Source organism: Talpa occidentalis, unplaced genomic scaffold (assembly GCF_014898055.3).
Source record: "Talpa occidentalis isolate TD23 unplaced genomic scaffold, MPIMG_talOcc4v2.1 talOcc4.11, whole genome shotgun sequence".
Lineage (NCBI taxonomy): Eukaryota > Metazoa > Chordata > Mammalia > Eulipotyphla > Talpidae > Talpa > Talpa occidentalis.
In genome coordinates, this window is record NW_023601104.1 from 25827121 (window position 1) to 25848255 (window position 21135).

At 37.9% G+C, this 21135-nt stretch overlaps 1 long non-coding RNA gene across 1 annotated transcript in view; it reads right to left on the reverse strand.

The window, feature by feature from the left end:
* Window positions 1-21135, reverse strand: part of LOC119237938 (uncharacterized) — a 184531-nt gene that overhangs the window by 90272 nt on the left and 73124 nt on the right. Inside the window, exon 2 of the long non-coding RNA XR_005123482.2 lies at window positions 16588-16641. This is a non-coding gene — a long non-coding RNA (uncharacterized LOC119237938). The remainder of the gene's footprint in view (window positions 1-16587; window positions 16642-21135) is intronic.

Sequence of the window (21135 nt, forward strand, 5' to 3'; positions counted from 1 at the left end):
CAAGTGGGTGGTGATGGGGAGGAACCTTTAATTCTGAAGAAAACCACCACTTAGGATCTGTCTTTGACTATACCTTCCCAAACAATTTCAACACTAGGTTTTTTTTGTTTGTTTGTTTGTTTGTTTGTTTGTTTGTTTTTCAAAACAATCACTGGTCCATTGGTGAGCTGCTCTCCTCAACCTCAGCTCAGCAACTCCTTCTGATCAGGTCCTATCAAGTGTGCCAACTCTGGAGTCAGCTGTATCATACTCCTCTGGATTCCACAGAGTCTTTCCGAAACCCAGTTCTGACCATGTCTTTCTACTTTAAAACTCCCAAGACCCACAACAACTTATAGGTGGAGCCTCAATTGCTTAGCATTTTTTAACATGCTCTGCTTTTATTTCTGTACTCAGCTCTCCTTTTTCCCAAGAAACTCTTGTTTCTAGGCACTTACCTGGGACATACTCCTACTTGAAGCTGTTCCCTTTTCCCCAGCATGAGGTGACTTCATCTGCTCTGTGTCCTCACCGCTCAGGACCCAAGGCTGCCTGAGCTCTCTTCACCACTCCTGCGAACCCCTCAGTGTCTACCTCTATCTCCATGTCCTCCTCAAAACCCGAGAACTCGGGGTGCTTTGCGCCTCCAAATTCAGTGTGGTTTGGTATTCAATTGTTCTTATTTCTCTGATTACTTTGTATCTTCAAAGTCTTGTCTCCTAAGTGGATCACAAATTCCCTTGCTGTGAGTTGCTATCATATTTTTCACCTAGCATGTTCTTGGACTCAGAATAGCCATTTATTAATGTCTGAAATGGAACAAAACGTGAAAGCGAGTAAAAATCTAACTGAAATATATTTGGTTGTGTCTCTGTGTGTAAGAGAGAGAAGGTGGGGGAGGGGGAACGGGAGACAGAGAGAGAGAGATTGATTCTTATTTATTCACCAAGGTGTGCTCTTTGCAGCTTGCACTGCAGCACAGAAACAATTCACAAGAATGACAACCTCTTTGAGGCACTAGGGGAACAATCACCAGTCAAACTAGCCCAATTACATTTCTTAGTCTGATTAAGATTAATCTGGACCTTCATATGAACAAAAATTTGGTTGCTGGGGTGGGATTTTATAGCTGTATCACTATAAATTTATGCCCACCATATAAAAATCGTCAATGTATATAATTAACTGCCAAAATATTCCCTAGGGTTAACTGTCAACTGAATTAACTAAGCAATACGGTTAGGTTTTAATTAGCCATTTTAGGGCCTGTAGAATTAGGTGCAGCAAGCAGGGTGCTAATTTCACATAAAAAAGCTTCTTCCCAACTTTAAGTTTCACATGAAATTGTAAATACATACCTCCCAAAGAAATCTTCCTCTCTTCATTTCCTCTTTTCTTTCTTTTTGTAGTTTTGCAGTTTATCTTTTAATAGTGAAAACTAAACACTTTCCAGACAAGATTTTTTTTAAAGGCTACATTGCCAACTATTCCAAAGCCTAGAATTTATTTAGAAAATCAGTCCTTGCTAAATTTCAACATTATATTTAAAATGTTCATTGGACAAATTTCTCAGCTATCTGTGATATGGTTTCTTTAATGATAGTAAAGGCAATCTTACTCAGAGAGTTATGAGTTCATAAATTTGTGACAGCAATTGGTTGTGGCCGCTAGATGATGCCTAACTCAAAATGTTATTTATATGTCTTTTGAAGTCTTTGAGCCTGGCCAATCTATTCACACACACACACACATACACACACACACAGCACTAATAAATCAATAAAATACCACACATAGTTGGCTGTGCCTAAACTGCATTTAGAAGCGATAGAAGTTTCAATTATTTGATTGCATAGCATCTGGTGATGAAGCATTAGGATAAATTACGGATGAGGCAGTTTATTTCAAAAGAATGAAGCTATTCTGACATTTTAACTGATGATTATTTGATGTACTCTCAAATAGTAACTGACTTGATATCAAGACACTGGTCATCTGAACACTGAATAAATTGAAAATTGAATGTCCAAGGTAATAGAGTATCAGACTGTTTTCCAGCTCTCATTTTGAATTTGTTTTTGTGTTGTGTTACCTGTCTTGATTGAACAAACTGAAGAAAGAATATATCTCACCTTTTTTTTTTTGGGCTATGGAGCCAAACCTAAGATGTTTTGAAAAGATTACTTCAAGCATCAGAAGAACAATCATCTCTCTGTTTTTAATCTCATTAAAAAATTTTTGGAAAATCTCATTAATGTGTTTTGGTTAGGAAAATTTTGTGACTTGCAATTTCTTAAACTACAGGACTCTCATTTGTATAGATTCATACCCCACAAAGGGACATTATCATTCCCCCACCACTACTGAGGACGACAGAGTTCGCATTCAGCTGTGTGGGCTTAAATAAGTCATTTAACCTCTGTGGGCACCATTTTCCATACTTGTGAAAAGGAAAATCTAATATTACCTTCGATGGAGGACCACATAAAATAATGTACGTGAGTGTTGCAAAATACACTATCAAACTGCAAAACTATGAAAAGTGAGGTACTATTATTACATTTCTATCAGATTTTATTCTTCAAAACATTTTTCCCTCATTGCACACTGCCCATATTGTGTGTGATGTCTATCTATGCTTCGGAGGGAGGCAATGTCTATGGACCAGTGGTCTTAGATATACATTTACCTTTATAATAACATTTAATACCCATAATTTTCTTAACTTTAATATTCTTTCTTTATGGTCAGCTATCTCACAAAGAAAAATGTGATATATTTATATGTATTTATACATATTTTATATATCGTAAGCATTATAAAACATATCCCGATAATAGTAGTTTTAAAACAGGGCCACCCCGAAGCTGCCCATAGCCTCTGCCCCGCGGTTTGATCCCCAGCTGCTCCCAGGCCACCAGGCAAGGGTCCCACATGGCGCGCAGACCTCTCCTGCCACCCGCTGCTCCCCTTAGCAGTGTACTTTGGTCCTTCTGCCTGTTCTGTTCCCCGCTCTGACTCTGCTGAATTCTCTCACCCTCCTGCGCTTCTGACTGTACCCAGTGCATGTATAAACAAAACAAACAAACAAATAAATAAAACATGCCTCTATTAAAAAAATAAAAAAATAAATAAAATAAATGAAACAATGTATGAGACTTGGGGTTTATATATGTATCATAAAGTCAGCACTTCTTCCATCTCTTCCTGGGCTTAAGGAAAATGGGAGAAAGGTAAATTTCACTTGAGTCAAAATCAAGAGATAACTTGGACCCCAAACTCTAAAAAAAGTGGAAGGGCTACCAAAAGCAGTGGAGATTATTTAGGAAACCTACAGAGAGAGGACACTGCTGCAGTATAGATTTTGGAGGAAGACCAAACATACTTTTAAAGGTAGAGGTTTAGGCTGAGGCATGAAAGTTAATACCTTATATGCAACAAGAAACAGGGTACCGATGCTGGCAAGAGGGAATCTTGAATCATATTTTAAGTATTTGGTTATGATTCAGTATTTTCTTCAGCTACCCCAAGTATACATATGTTGTGAATGCTTGCAAATATCTGGACATAGAAAAACTCATATTGCAAAGATGGAAAACCAAAAAGCAACAATCAGAGGATCAATGGAAGTACAGAAAAGAATTAAACAAATGGCGCACAACCACCAAAAAAATATTGCCACTGGGTAGATAAAAACTATGATGGAAAAATCTGCAAAAAGTTTTAAACACTTGGTGAAGCAATTGTCCCATGAGGGAAGAGCCCAAGGCAGAAATGCAAGAGCTCAGAGAACACAGAGCAACTGGGGGGTGTAGGTGGGGGTGGGGGGAGAAGTGGAGAAATACAATCTGGCAGAAATAAAGGAAAAGTTGAAAGGAAAATAATAAAATCATCATAGAAATTGAAGTGAAATTGCAAGAAGCACCAGGGAGATTACATATGGTTGAAACACAGAGAAAACACAGAATAGAAATGGGAGCTGGGAGTCGAAGAGGGAAGGAAGACAAATGAAGCAAAAATGAAGACTTAAAAGGATTAAAAAGAGACACAAGGGATTGACAAAAGGGATTAAACATACGTATATTTGAGGTTGCTGAAGAAAATACTGAATCATACCCAAATACTTAAAATATGATTAAAGAAAACATTCCTGAAATAAAAGAAAACTTGTATCTAAATAAGGAGAACATATCATTTTTCAGGGAAAATTGATTCACAGAGAGCCAACACGGCCACATATCCTAATAAAGTTATTGGACTTCAAGGCAGCAATGCGAAGACACCAATATTCTTGAGCCAGTGAGGTAGAGTGATTTTATAAAAGAATAAAGACATGCTGGTGGGCATTTCATGGGCAAAGGCCAGGGATTCTTCTATACATCCTACAATGTTTAGAACAACAAACAAGAATCTCACACCAGAGAAGAATGGGATCCAAAATGTCAAGTCTGAGATTAAGAAATTTTGGGCCTGCCTGGTAGCGCAGGCAGTTGAGCGGAGCACTGTGAAGCTGTCCGCAGCCTCTGCAGTGCCAGTTCCATCCCTGCCAGCCACGGAGATACCCACATGGCGGGGCAGACCTCTCCTGTCTTGCCCACTGCTCCCCTCAGCAGTGTATTTCAGTCAGTATGCCTGTTCTGTTTCCAGCTCTGTCTCTGGTGAATTCTCTCACCCTCCCACACATCTGACCTGTACGCAGTTCTTGTATAAATAAATAAATCTTTTTTTTAAAAAAAAAATGTTGCTCTAATCTGAAAGAGATTTTATTCTCAGTTCAAGTCAATTTTCCCTTTGGCAGCAAACTTTAGGGAGGAGGTGAACTGAACCTAAAAATTTCGAAGAGTCTTAATTCTCTAACAATCTTCATCTACATGTCTACATATATTCATTCACTCCACACATACTCATTCAGTACTTCCTAGCTTTAACAGGAATAAAGGCACATGAGATGTAGGGTAAAAGACAATCTATTGTTATATGGGACGCTGTTGAGGATTATTAGTAATTATGGGGGACAATAGGAGGAGATCAAGAATCTCTGGGTGGATCAGATCATCTGATCAGCTTCGTCCTATGATAGCATGCAATATCCAAAACGATGAAAGATTTAAGGAAGAATTTCTAATGGCAGCTACTTGGGTGAACAGCGCTGGGCAGTGGAACTGAGCATCAAGGCTGAGGTCTAAACTGATTCCTTGTTTGTGTATTGATGAGATAAAAAAAAATCTAGTGCGAACAGGAGGAGGGGGTCAATTGGACAGTGGTGGATGGTAACTAAACTTCTGGTGGTGGTGGCGTGACATATATGGTTGTTGAGGTGTGAAGCTGTACAACTGAAACAGTGTTGTAAACCAGTATTACCTCAATAAAAAAAATACAGAGTGAAACCAGACACACTACAATAGTGGTTGGTTTTGGAGAGGAAAAAATAAGCATAAAACTGAGGGTATATCAGGAATATAAACTCTGCTGGAGGCATTATAAGACACTTTTTAATAAAGCACCTGTATAATACTTGTACATAGTAGGTTCTCAACAGATGTCTGCTGAAGAATAGATCTATGTGGTCTTACCTGACATGTGGAAACCTTTCTCAGTTGAAAGTGTGTTATTTTAATTTGTGTGACTTCCTGAACCTAGGTCTAAGATAGACAAAGTAGACCTACTGTTCAGGCAAGACAAATAATTATAAATGCCAGTGAAGTCGCTTTCTTGTTTTCCTTTTGATCTGTAAGGTTACCAGTAGATGAGATAATCTTTTATTTATATTGCATGTGGTAAAATTTTGAAACAGGATTTTTGCACCCACCATACTCTCCTTCCATAATTAAGCCTGTAGGGCTGGCTGGCTGGTATTTTTTAAGGCAGAGCTTGTCAATTTCTGTTAACACTAATTTAGAGTTCATAGCTCCATATATCATGGAAATGTGAGGGCAAAACAATTTATATAAAAAATATTTTGAGAGGAGTTGAACAAACGGAAGATCATTTCTGCACTGACTGGCCAGCATTTCCGTTCTGATTAGCACACCAATTTGCACAGCGATGCAGGGAGCTCACCTTGGCAGGCACGCACATTTGATTGTCCCAGGTTCCTAGCTCTGCCTTCCCTTTCCTTTCATATGTGCCCTCCTGCTATAAATAAGTGCTTTTTTCCTCTTTGCCATGTGTTGTCTTCTTAATTATGCCCCGAACTCTAATCTAGTCAGTCCAGATCTTGTTTTGCCATTAACTTGGGAAGAAAAGAGGCTGCCTCCTGCATTTCACACACGACATTACAAGGGCAGACGGGGGCTTGCCTCCCTTCCACCTTCAGCAGACAGAACAATAGGCAGCTATAATCTGGTGACACCCATAACTAATTTCTCCAACCAGAAGACAGGTAGCACTCTGCACCGCTGCTCCTGTCTGAATAGGAGCAGTAAATACTCAGCTTAATAGTAGCTTCTCAGGCAGGAGGGCAACATATCACAGCATGGAGTTTTTATAATCTTCCTGGCATGCCGACAGCCGGGAGCGCGCAGCCACGCAAGCTCCTCCTCCCCGGGGCTGAGGACGCGTGTAACTGTTAGATGGTGACACATTGTGCCTTTAAGCAAGTTAACTGTTTTATATCCCCTCTGATCTGCAGCTTTGTACATCTGTTAAGCTGCCTCTTCAACTACTGTGGGCACATCTGTGGAGCCGCTTCTTGAAGCTACCATCGTGGTAGGCCTGGTGTGGGGTTTCTTAGCGCTGGCCCCTGTTTATCTGTCAGGAGTTTCTCCATTCCACTGCAAGGCCACAATTAAATACATCATCTTGGCCAAAGAGATGTGACAGTCAAGAGTAAGCTACTTCGCAAAAACTGAACAAAAATCTTGTCAGGGGAAGCACCGATTAAGACATGTAGGAAAAGCCATCAGTTTTTCTATGGTAACATTTATTTCTCACATGTCTGTGGGGCATTTGTGCTTTAACTGATCTGATTCCAAGTTTGTTTTTATCAGGGTTTTCCTGAGAAACAGAACCAAAAGAATACATCTAGATATATAAGCGAAGATTTATGATGGGAATTGGCTTACGAGATTGCATGATAAGCCATCAGCAGGCTGAAGAACCAGGAAAGTACAAGCTACAATTCAAGTCTGGGCCCAAAGACTTGAGAACCAAGGGCTCTGGAATGAGGGCAGGAAGAGATGGATGCCCCAGTGCAAGTTAGAAGAACTTTTTGTTTTACTTGAGACTTCAGTGGATTGGATAAAGCCCATCGCATGGTGAGGGTGGATATTTTTATTTAGTTTACTGTCTCAGATACAAATCTCTTTTGGAAACACTCTCACAGTCACACCCAGAAATAATGTGGACCAGTTCTCTGGATGTCCCTACACCCAGTCAAGTTAGCATATAAAATGTTAAAGTGTAAGGTTGGACCAGGTGTAAGGTTGGACATCATAAAGTGTAGGTTGGACCAGGCTGCCTCTATGTGTCTCATCATCCTAAACAAGAGGTGACACCAGGCACGTTATCTTTCTGGTGAAATGTCACTTTTTTTTCCAAGTCAGATCTTCAGCTAACACCCCATTGGCCAAAGCAAATCACATGGATGGCCAGCACTCTGCTGGTTACGGGACCAAAACAACTCACAGGGTCAAGTTCACCATTAAAGGGGCAAGAAAATATATTCCTCCCAGGAACCGAGTATTGACTGAAGAATTATTTTGTCTTTAACCCAGTGCCTGTAAACAACTGAAGGAAGCACTGGTGTTCGCTGGACTGTGGAATTCTACATATATTGAGTCTACCAGCACTGGGTTCCATTTCTGAAAGACGCCAAGGACACCAGGAGAGGATGAGCAACTAGAACATCTTGACCATGATTAAAGAGGTGAACGCTATGACCTGGCAGAAAGACTCACTAGAGAATTTTGAGAGCTTGACCCGATTTTACAAAGCTTGGTGAAATATTTCAAGGTTTGAGAAACTGCAAGGAGAAAGTAAGGGAGGTCTCAGTGAAGAATCTCAATCTCAGGCTTTTTATTATTTATCTTTTCTCTTGATGATGTAAACTTTGTCCATTGAACAGACCTATGTTTTGCTTTTTTTTTTTTCCCTGCCTTTTGTTTTTTTAAAGCAATTTTGGTATCTAAATATTCAAAGAAAATAAATGTATGTGAGGGTGCTGGGGGTTTTTATCAGGCTGATACTCATTTGCATGTGCCAGGCTAGCACACAGCTGGCATTTGTTCTAAAAGACCAAATTTTGCAGCTTTTGCAGAACATCAGCTTTTGGTTGAATCACAAACTTCCACATCCCAACAACTCTCCCCAACCTGGCCACAGCTGACTGGACCATGAAAAGAGCCAACAATGATGTTTTTGTCTATTAGGGGGCCTTTGATTAGGTCCCTTTTTACATGTGTTGGACCAATCAGATTTTGTACGTTAGAAGAATAATTGGGAAATGTGGAGCAAATAAGATGTTATAGTGGCTAAAGTTTCATCTGGAAGATTGAGAGTTTCCTATGTTTTATTATTATTTATTGAAACAACATTGGTTGATAACATTATATGGATTTCAGGTACACAGTCTTGTAATTTGACATTCTGAACAAACTGCAACACGGTGACTGCCAGAAGCCTACTTTCCATCCATCATCATTCAGTTACCTCTTTTACCCAATTTACCTACCCCCCTTCCACTTCCCATCTGGTGACTGCTAATTTGGTCTTAGATTCTAAATGTTTATATTTGTTTTATTTGGTTCATTTATTTGTTTTATTTGGTTCATTTATTTGTTCCTTTATTTATTTGATTCATGTATTTCTAAAATCATATAGTATTTGTCTTTTTCTGTCTGATTTATTTCACAAAGCATAATACCCTTTAGGTATATCCATATTGTTGCAAATGGCAGGATATCAACTTTTTTTTAATAGCTGATGGTTTAGTATGTGTTTGTATGTCTTCTTCATCCAATCATGCTGATGGGCATTTGGGTTGTTTCTAACTCTTGGTCACTGTGAAAAATGACCTTGATGAACATGGGAGTTGTACTGTTTCATAATCAATTTGTTGGCATCAATCTGTATTAGTTATCTATTGTAACATAACAAATTATTCCCAAATTTAATGCTTTAACAATAACAAACATAATTATCTCAGTTTCTGGGCATGGTTATATGGGGTCCTTTGCCTCAGGGTCTTTCATGAGGCTGTAATTAAGGTGTTGGCCAAGGCCCTACCCATCTTGAGGCTCAGCTGGGGTAGCAACCCCTTCTAAGTCCACTCACATGGTTGCTGGCAGGACTCAGTCCTTTATGGATTGTTGGACTGATGGCCTTAGTGCCTTGCTGGATCTTGGCTGGAGGCCTTTAGCTCAGGTCCTTGCAGGCGGCACTCTCTATAACAGCAAGCATGTAGGAAGAAAATGCCAGCAAGATGAAAGTTAATCTTTATAACTGAATCTCAGAAGAGGCATCTGTGCCATGAAGGTTCAACCAGAGAAACAATACCCATAGGGATATGTGTTAACAGACTTATCAGAAGGAAGTTGCTGACATGATTGTGGAAGCTAGCTAATCAAGTCAGAGATCTGCACAGTAAGATGTCAGGAAGGGCAAGCTGGGTGTGGGCCAAATCTGTTTTTTCTTCGGGGAAACCTCAGCTACACTTAAGACCTTTCAACTGATTGGATCTTATCCACCCAGAATACGTAGGACAATTTCTCTTACTTAAAGTCAACTGATAATGGATTTTAATCACATTGACCACCCTCACAGCAGCACCTAGATTAGTGTCTGAATAACAGGGTACTAACCGAACCATGACCACACATCAAAAAAATTTTATCACAACATCAACATCCTTTCACTTTTGCCACATTCTGTTCATTAGAAGGAAGTCACTAGATTCAGCCTACACTCAAGGGGAGGGTACAACACAGGTGACACTGGGAATCAGGGCTTACTGGGAGCCATTTTAAAAGGCTACATACCAGAGTAACTTTTTAATGGTACTTGTAAAATAACCTTCACAAGGGCAAATACCTTTAAAGATGTTCCTAACTCTCAAGAAATCTCCATAGCCATTTATATTTGCTGAATTAATTATAGTTAAATGAATGAGGTCTTGTTCAGTGGTTAATTACACAGGTTTGGTGAACAAACATAGTTTGTAACTTTAAGTGAATAAGTCCTATTCTGTATAACAAACATTCTAACAAATACGGTTTTCACTAACAAATATTTATAATCTCAAGGTTACAAGTCAGTGTTCCTCAGAACTATTAAAGCAAATCTTTGAATATTATAGAAAAGTCATTTGATTTTCTTAAACTTATAGATTGAAACTTACAAGATGACTAATACAGAAAACAAGTTTGGAATGACCTTAAATTTTATGAGAATTAGTGTGTAAATATTGGCCAATCTTCTTCCTTGTCTTTTTAAACAAAAGCTAATGGCTATCCACTTATTTCGCATTCTCAAAATAACTTGTGTCAATCAGTTCTTTACTTAAAGCACTTTACAAAAGATCACTGAAAGGTATGGAAAATGGACTCTAATTTTAAAAAAAGGCTGAATGGAAGAATTTGAGATTTATAATGCTCTATTTCTACAATCTGGGGGAGAGAAAGACCAGAGAGTCTTTTAGAGCACGAAGCATCATCAGTATGACAAAACTGAAAGCAAGGATGAGATGAAGCTTTGAGATAGAACAAAACCAGTGGAAAAGCCAATAGACACAGCATTGTGAAGGCAAAAGGAGAGCAGGTAGATGTAGCAACAGGGGGCAGATCCCTAACCTCCAGTGGCTAGGCTACATTTGGCTCATCTCCTGTCTCCACCAAGTTCTGCTCTGACCACTGTTTTTGTTCCTGGATTCCTCCTCCCAGTTGCACCTATATCCCTCCCGCTTCATAGACGCTCATCCAATTTTTTGTTTGAGAGAACCTGTGTTCCTGTCTTCAGGAAAGTGGATATTATGCATTTATAAAAGTTACTTTTTTAGTTTGCCTTTAATTCATGTTACTTCAAGAGAAGGGAACTTTTTTTTTTTATTGTGGTAAGATACGCAACATAAAATTAACCATTTTTATGTGTACAGCTCAGTGTCATTAAACACATCCAACCATTCCCACTATCCCCTTCTAGAACTTTTTCACCTTCCCAAATGAAACTCCAAATTCAGCAGGTATGAATCCCCCCAGGACCCTGACAACCACTAATCTACTTGATTTTGTCCTTATAAATTTGACTTGGTTGTTAATATAAATGGAATCTAGAGCATTTGTCCTTGTGTAGCTGACTCATTTCATTTAGCGTATTTTCCTCAAGGCTGTAGCATATGTCAGACTGAGTAATATTCCATTGTCTATATAGTCCACATACTGTTTATCCATTCATCTGGGGATGGGCAGTTGAATGGCTTCTGTTTTTTGGCTATTGTGAACAATGCTGCTAGGAACATGGGTGTATTACTATCTTTCCCCTGCTTTCACCTCTTTTGAGTATATACCAAGAAGTGGAATTGCTGGACCATAAAGCAGCTGTATGTTTAATTTTTTGAGGGACTGTTATACTGTTTTCCACAGTGGCTATACTGTTGTATATACCTACTTGCACTGTATTAGGGCTTCAATTTCTTCACATCCTTGTTATTTTGGAGGATTATATCCATTCTAATGAGTGTGAGGTCGTCAAAGCGGGATAAAAATGTATGAACTAAACTGAAACCGGAAACAGAATTGAAAATATTCTCAGGGCTCTGTTTCTGGCTGCCTGAACACACCCCTGTTCCCTTCTACAACCCTGGGGCTTTTATCATTGTACTGACTGACTCTGCTTACTTGGGTTTGTTTTTTTTTTTTTTTTTTTAATCACTTTTGCCACCTCATCACTTTGACTTGCATGTGGTTCATCACGGCTACTCCAGTCCATTCTATAAGTTGTGATTTCCTGAACATCATTTCAACCTTAATACTCTGTAATACCCACTTAGAACTCTTACTTTTCCAGTACTGAATCTATGACAGAAAGCACTGATTATTCTAATTTATCATTTGATCATGGTCCAATAATGGATTGATCTATGGTTAGGTGACCTGGTCTGGTCTGGTACACATGATCAGAAGGGTAGAGTCACTCTGAGAAATGATACTCTTCCTAGAAGTGTGTGTATGTAGTGAGCAATGATTTGCATATACTCTATGGTGTCTTCATCAGACTTCCCTTTATCAAGCCACTAGATACTTGCTATGTAAGAGGTGTTAGGACAATCATGGTTAGCTAATATCTATCATTTATTAAGCACTTAAAATGTACCAAACACTGGTCTAAGAGACCATTATACTGTGGGGCACCACCAAATGATAGCACCACTCCCAAGAAGAATTTTGCAATGTGGTCAGAGATGAGACACCTAACCCCCAGAAGACATTTGAAAGGCAAAACACTAACAGCAAAGGGCCTCCCTGGTGGTGCAAGGGGTTAAGACACAGCACTATGAAGCTATCTGCAGCCACTGCAGCATGAGTTAAATCCCTGCCCAGAAAGGTACCCACATAGCGCAGCAGACCTCTCTTGGCTCACCCGCTGCTCCCCTCAGCAGTGTATTTCAGTGAGTCTGCCTGTTCTGTTCCCCACTCTGTCTCTGGTGAATCCTCTTATCCCCCACACGTCTGGCCTGTACCCCAGCTCTTGTATGCATAAATAAATAAATCTTTAAAAAAATCAGTAACAGCAAAACTATTATATGTAATTTCCTGATTAACTTCCCAAAGAGTGATATAGATAGTAAGTACTATACTCTGAGGGAATGCTGTAGTGAGTCATTATCTAAGAAGCCTTTATGGAGGACTTGGTCTAGAAATTTAAGGATAGGCAGGTTTCAAATGCTTACAGAGGACGGAGAAAACAATTGATTATTGAACAAATATTTACTGGATGTATTAAGTGTGGTCAGGCGCTGTTCTAGGAGCTAGAGACATAAGAGAAGAAGGATATTCCCTTAAATAAGCATACAATCCAGAGAAAAATAGATACACAAATAGAGAACAAATGTAGCATCAATATAAGAAAATGATAATCTTTGTTTCCAGAAAACCCTAACATTTTTATATCACAAGAAGTTTGAGTAAGAGAGATATTCTTTGGCAATTAAGGCAGCACTTGCTGCAGATTACTCTTTCTTGGGAAAAGATGTCCTCTTTAAGCCTCACAGAAGTTATCTGTCATCTCCATGGATCTGGCATCACCTATCCCTGAGTGAGATAGAGAAGTTGTAGGCTGTTCTTGGGTTACCTCTTAGAGTCCTCCTCAAAAGCTCGCTCAATGCTGCAACTTTCTAGAGGCAGATGGCCAGAGGCAGAAGCCCTCGTCTCTGCCTAAGAATACAACAAAACTGGTCAAAGGGAAGAGGAAGAAACTGAAATCTAGAGGGGAAAAACAGATCTTTCAGATGCACAAAACGTGCTAAGTCCAGTGTGACATAACCTTTCATGGAACAAACCACATTCGCTGGTGTGCTTAATAGTCTCTGACCAAATAGAAACCCTGCAGTGGAGAGATGATAAGAGATTTGAGGCTAGGGAAGATGAATTTCTATATAGAAATTGTGTTTTTTATGTTTTCTATTTGTCTTTTTTTTCTTTTTTAAAGCATGAACTGTTGGCTTATTATAACACTTAGTGTTGAAAATGGTGAAGATCCATATTCTAACGCCGAACAAGCATTCTCATTTCTAATAACCCAAGTTTTAATGATTCCACAGGCCTTAGTAAACAAACAAAATACCTAGCTAATTCCACATAATATCATCAACAAGTCATCTTCTAGGAAAGTCCTGATGTGACCTTCACATTTTATTATCTTCTTGCTCTTAATCTAGACTTTTTGAAAGTTTAGAATATAAATTTCTAGCCTGCTAAAATGAGGAATACTTAGTTCAGAAGCAAAACAGGTCGTTCTTTGGAACAAAGTCTGCAGCTTTTTTTCTGGCAGGTTTTAGGGAGATAGTTCCCATGGAACTCACATCAGAGCAGCTTTGGAAAAAAGGAATCTGAACTTGATCCCAGATAAGCTGGGGGAAACGGAAAAGCAAGGAGGTAGACACACTTACTTATTTCACTACCTTTACATTGTGATGAGGTCCTTATCCTTGCCTTTCCCTCAAGCCCCATAAACCCCTACAAGGGGGCAGTGGGATCAGATCATACATTTAAATTATCTTCAAAGATGTCAAGCAATTCCAATTTTAATACAGCAACTTTCAAAAGGAGCAATAAATCTCCAAATGGGAAGAGAGGCTTTCCAAATTTTAGCTGTGGAAGACTGATTATGTATTTAGCTTTGGAGCTGTGTAAAGCTTTGTTAGGCAAATCAGTAACCAATCCATCTTTCCTAGCCTCAAATCTATAGCTTCTATTTATATTCAATGAATTTTCTAGGACTCTAAGAGCAAACTTCTTAACATGGTTATCATCAGTCCTTTGCATAACATCTGAGGAGCTAACAACTTGGTTGAGTTGATGGCAGACTTTTCACTTGGACAAGCCTCACGACTATAATGGAAATCCAAAGGCCTGGAAACAATGTACATAGCTTCCCTGACTAATTTTATTATTCAGACACTTAATGGCTCCTGTTACAATCACATATGGGGTGGGAAACAGTACTGGATTGTGACGATCACACTAAATCGACAAGGATTATCAGTCATTAAAAAAGGAACCAAATTAGCATCAAGCAGTAATATTTTATACTTATCAAATCTTCTGCTGGTCAAGGTCCATTACTGAACGACATCATAAAGGCAGGAGCCATCAGTTCATTCCCCAGAACATTTAAATCTCTATTGTATTTGTGTAGGATATAATTTCTGATAGCAATAAAGCCTAATAAAGGTTACACCCCAATGAATAAAGTGTTAATAAATTGACCCATGACATTTAAATGGATAATTATATTTGAGATAAAGTAAGAATCTCTCATTTCCATGAAGAAGTGCTTCAAGTTGTATCCAACCTAAGTTCCCCATCAGCTATAGGATGGTTTTATATGATTTCACAATAATGAAAATATTAATATTGTTAATATTTATGAAAATATTAATATTGTTAATATGTCCAACAACACCATAGTATTAGATTCATTATTCATCAGGCTTTCTGAACAACTCCTGTCTATCAGGATCATTAAAATTACATTTTAAATGTTTCTAACATGTTAAGCAACTCTCTGGAAATGAACTATTACCTCTACTTCTAATCAAAATTTAGAAATGCCAGGGTTTGTCACCCTGTAATTAGGCTTTACCTTCACATGACAGGGGAGTATAAAGTAGAATCAGGAAGTGATTGGGAAGAGACTGAGAGAATTGTTATTGAAAGTGTTGTATTGCATTCAACTGGGACAGTTTCACTTATGTACTTATGCCTCTCAGTTCTCATTATACTGGTGTCACAGAAAACTACAAAATCTATCTGGGAAAAGCAAAACAAAGCAGGAGTACTGCAGGGGTTATAAGCATGTCTGTCTATCAGATGCTTAGATAAAGCTTTGTCTTTGTATTTCCTGTACTGCATTGGGCCCAGGGAAAAAAAGACACACAATTAATGCTAACTTGTTTCAGTAATTAACTAATATTTGTGTATTCATTTAACAATTATTTATGCACTTATATAGTTATTAGACTCTCTTTTGCTGGAATCTGCTATGTTTTCTCACATAAATTGAATACAGAAAAGGTTATGAATACCAAGAACAAATTCCACAGAAACCAGTTACCAAAAATGCCATCTCTTTTAAAGCAGGGACTGGTTTTTATTATTCTTTATATGCCAGGTGCTTAGCAAAAAGTCTTGAGTAAGTGAATTTCTTTTCCAGTACTATAATGGAATAGAAACTATAAATATATTTATCTTGGTAAATTACAGAAACCCCATTAGAAATGCATTGTTGAGCTGGAAATAAAGTATGAAATCCTCAGATGCCAAAAATGTTGTAGAAGTGGGAACCACAGAGCAATGAAGCCAGCTTTCATTCTGGAGAACTTCTGATAAATTTTGTAACTTGGAGCTTCCACTTTGACTATTTGCAGCAAAAGGGAGACAGAGGAGAAAACTTATAGCCTAACCAAAATGGAGAATCTATCTTGTGTATCTAGGATCCTAAAGAGTTATATAATCAGGGCCTCCCCTGGTGGCACAGCGGTTGAGTGCTGGGCTGCGAGGCTGCCTGCAGCCTCTACAGCACTGGTTCATTCCCTGGCCACCAGCAAGGGTCCCACAAATATATATATATATATATATATATATGTGTGTGTGTGTGTGTATATGGGGCACTGTTTGAAGCAAATATTAAATCCTCTATAAAGGAACATACTTTAAATAAAAACTTTCAAAATGTTCATGAAATGTTAGTTCACACCAAAATTACCATCATCATCATCATCTTTAGCATCATCAATAAACAACAAAACATTGAAAAACATGAAAATGTTAAAGAGAAGGTAAGTAGGGATATAGAATAAAAATGTCTTATATATATAAGAATAACAGAAAGAGGTAAGAGGGATTCAAACAGATAATGGGTAAAAGGCTTTCAGAACTGACAAAAAACACTAACCTTCTCATTCCAAGAGTCCAAGAATCTCAACAGGATAAATAAGAAGGAATTCACCTGTGGACATAAAAATGAAAATTTAAACAATCAAAGAAAAGGAGAAGGCATTAAAACCAGCAATAGAAAAAAGACAGTTTATCTACAATGTAATGATATTTAGACTGACCGCTGATTTTTCAACAGCCACAATGCAATCCAGAAGACAATGGAATTATCTAATGCTCTGAGAGGAAATAATGTTAAAATAAAATTCTATACCCATTGAAAATATCTTGCAAATAAGAATAAGGTAAAGATGAGCAAAAACACAGTTTTCCATCAAAATACCAATACAAAAGGAAATTCTAAGTGTGTCCTTCAGGAAAAGGAAAAATGATCCCAAATGAAAGTTTGATATTTAAAGAGAAACATAAACCCAGAAATTGATAAATATATACTGAATAGATAGTCATAAATGAAAATTTACTCCATAAAAATAACATTTATCTAATTTTGGGGATTGATACAAATTATATATAACTAAGTTATAGGAAGAAAATAGCAATAAGTTAAGATGGAGATGATCAGAATTAAAATGTTTCATGTTCCTTTTATTGTTTGGAGAAGAGTACAATATTTTAACTTTGTATTTAAAAAATGTTAATATTAATCTAAAAATGTTAATAAAAATGTTTAATATTTAGGTGAAGGATATATATAAGTATAAAGGATAGAAAGGATAGAAAGAGTATAAAATACCCAGCTTTGGAGAGAGTAAAAAGAGAATGAGGGAGAGAAATATGAGCAAATCTTAAAATGGCAAGAAAGGAGGAAAAAATAAACAGAATAGGAAGGACATGTGAAAACCATAAAATAAGAGAACATAAATTAATCCAAACATTGCTCTAACCACAATAAATTGAAAATATTAAATTATCCAGTTAAATGACAAAGATTCTCAGAGTGGACTAAAACATGACAATCATAAATAGTTATAATAATTCTTAATTCTTTTTTTTTAAAGATTTATTTATTTATACAAGCACTGGGTACAGTCAGAAATGCAGGCGGGTGAGAGAATTCACCAGAGCCAGAGCAGGGAACAGAACAGGCAGACTGACGAAATACACTGCTGAGGGGAGCAGCGGGCACAGCAGGAGAGGTCTGTCGCACCATGTGGGACCCTCGCTGGTGGCCGGGAATCGAACTGGTGCTGCAGAGGCTGCGGGCAGCTTCCCAGCCCAGCGCTCAACCACTGCGCCACCAGGGGAGGCCCCAATAATTCTTAATTCTTAATGACTATGTAATTAATAATGTTACTTCAAAATGTGTAAAGTAAAATTGATAGAACTACAAAGAGAAGTGGCCTTAACCTTTCACAATTATTCATAAGACAGATAACCAGTAAGGGTACACTTGAACTCTACATAATTAACAAACATCATCTAATGGATAAATAGAAAACACTGCATATGACAATGCACATACTTATGCATCAGTTTTCTATTGAAGCCACAACTAAATTACCACAAACTTAGCAGTTTAAAGCAACATAAATTTATTTCCTCATTTTACAGGTAAGAAGTCCATAAAGGTCTCACTAGGCAAAACCAAGCTGCCAGGACTACTTTCCTTATTGAAGGTCCTAGGAGAGACTATGTCCCCTGGCTTGCTCAGGTTGTTAGCGGAATTCAGCTAGTTTTGTGCTGTTGCTGGACTGAGGTCTCCATGTCCTTCATGATTGTTCACCTAGGATTGTTCTCAGCTTCTAGATTGTTCCTTGTTCCTTGATTCATGGACTCCTTTGTCTTCAAAGCCTGCAATGGCAGTCAAGTCCTTCTCACAATTCATCTCTTCTCTTCCATCATATCTCTGACTAAAATGAGAAATCACTCCATCTTTAAGGGCTCATGAATTTAAAATGGCCCACAGGATAATTTAGCATAATCTCCTTGTTTCAAGGTCTATAACTTTAAGCCATTTCCAAAGTTCTTTTTGGATGTTGGGTAATAAGTTCTGTGCCTCAGGGCATTGGCATCTTTGAGAAGTCATGATTCTGCATACCACATGTTCCAAAGTTAGAACATACAAAATTGTACTCACAAAAGTTCATAAAACAAATGTCTATAAAATTCACATTCTATAACCAAAATGAAACTAGCTTTTTAATGTTTTATTTATTCTCTTACATCTTTGTTAATTTTTGGATAGTATTTTATTTCTCTGCACAGGTATAGTCACCATAGTTCTCCCACCACTATATCACCTGTGATCTATCACTATAGTCCCTGTGCTCTTCCCTCCCCTATTTTGAGCCCTCCTACTCCCCCTCCCCTGCCACATGCCTCAGATCTATGGTCAACTTGCTAGTTTTGTCTTTTTCCCACCAACACTTTATTTGGTTTCTCTGTATTCTGCATATAAGTGAAATTATCAGTATTTATCTTTTTTCTTTTGACTTATTTCACTTAGCATAATCCCTTCCAGCTCCATTCATATTGCTGCAAATGGCATGCATTTGTCTTTTTTGATCACTGAGTATATACATCACAACTTCTTGATCCATCCATCCTTTTTGGGGCAATCTTGGCTATTAAATTATTTTTGTTGCAATAAATATAGGAGTGCAGGTTTCCTATTGAATTAGTGCTGTTATGTTCTTTGGGCAGATTCCTAGTGGAATTTCAGTGGAATTGCTGGGTCATGATGGTATGGTAGTGTTTCGAGGCACCTCCACATAGTTTTCCATAGTGGCTGGACCAGTTTACATTCCCATCAGCAATGTAAGAGGGTTCCTTTTCCTCTACATCCTCACCAGCATTTGTTGTTTCTGTTTTTTTTAATATTGGTCATTCTCACAGGCATGAGATGACATCTTACTGTGGTTTTGATTTGCATTTCCTTGATAATAAGTGACGTTGAACATGTTTTGATATGCCTGCTGGTCATGTGGGTTAAAATGAAACTTGTTTTAAAAACAACAGAGTGATAAATAGAAATACCAAACACTTAGAAATTAACAGAGGCACTGCTCATGGTCAAATGGAACATCTATTAGAAAATATTTGAGGTGGAGTCTAAAAAAATAGTGCAGTTAAAGTTTTTTTTTTAGATTTATTTTATTCATTTATGCATACAAGAACTGGGGTGTAGGCCAAAGGTGCAGGGGGTGAGAGAATTCACCAGAGACAGAGTGGGGAGCAGAACAGGCAGATTGACTGAAATACACTGCTGAGTGGAGCAGCGGGTGAAACAGGAGAGATCTACTCTGCCATGTGGATTAGCTCCTTGGGAGGGGATCAAACTCTTGCTGTAGTGACTGGCAATAGCTTGATAGAACTGAGACTTTAACCCCTGTGCCACCAGGGAGGTCCAGTTAAAGCATTAATTAGAGGGAAATTTATAGCTTTAAATGGTGAAAGGAAGTCTAGAAATAATCTATAATTATCATTTCTCATAAGATGTAGGCAAAAGAAATGGATAATACTGTGTGAAGGCATACCTGAAGAAGAACATAGTTGGGGACTTGGTTTACGAGGTATTTAGGCAATAGTAAAGCTTTAAGACCTAAGGCAGGTGGGAACTGGCAGATGAATAGATACATAGACCAATGGAACAGACCATATTGCTGAGAAACAGACCCACTCACACACAGTGGTCGAGTTTACGGCAGAGCTGGTATTGTAGATGAGTGGGGAAGAGAGGCAGTAACACACAAAAGAGCCTGGGATGACTTATTATCCATATGGAAATAATGAATTTGGACCCTTGCTTCATACCAGATGCAAAATGAACCCACAGAATCATAGGTGGATTAAAGACTTACTTACATATGAAAAGCAAAACAATTATTTTTGAAAACAACACTGTAGAATATCTTTATATTATCAGTGAACGGAAACATTTCTGAAAGTTCTAAAAAATGCACCTCATAGTGGAAAATATTTATATTTTGGAATCTTAAAATTAAGAACTTCACATCAAAAGTCACTATTAATGTGAAAAGGCAAGCCTCAAATCTAGAGAAGACATTTGCAACATATAAAACATGCAAAGCATTAGACTTCAGATTATTTAGTAAAACACATGCCTATAATTCAATAAGAAAAGATAACTCAATAGAAAACTAGGAAAATGTTTCAAACAGTATTTCAGAGGGCGAATGTAAGAATAGTCAATAAAATATATGAATAGATGCCTAATTTCATGACTTATTAGAAAGTCAAATGAAGACCACAATGAAATTCCACTTTGCACTCACAGGACTAGAAAAACATGAAAAATACTGAGCTATTAGTAAGAATGTGAAACAGTGGGAACTCTTGGGCCCTTTTAGTGGGAGTACTAGTGGCAAACCATGTTAGAAGAAAATTCTGAATTTCAAAGTAAAGTTAAAGATATGTATGGTCTATGAGCTCCTCCTAGGTATGTAAACTCCACAATGGTTCTTGAAGGGAAAGTTGGTGAACTATGTGCCTCAGGATCAAAGGGGAAGCTTGTAAAGATGCAGATTTCTGGATTCCACTGCAACCTTGAAAGCTGACCATGGATCTGAGGGATCTGATGATCTGA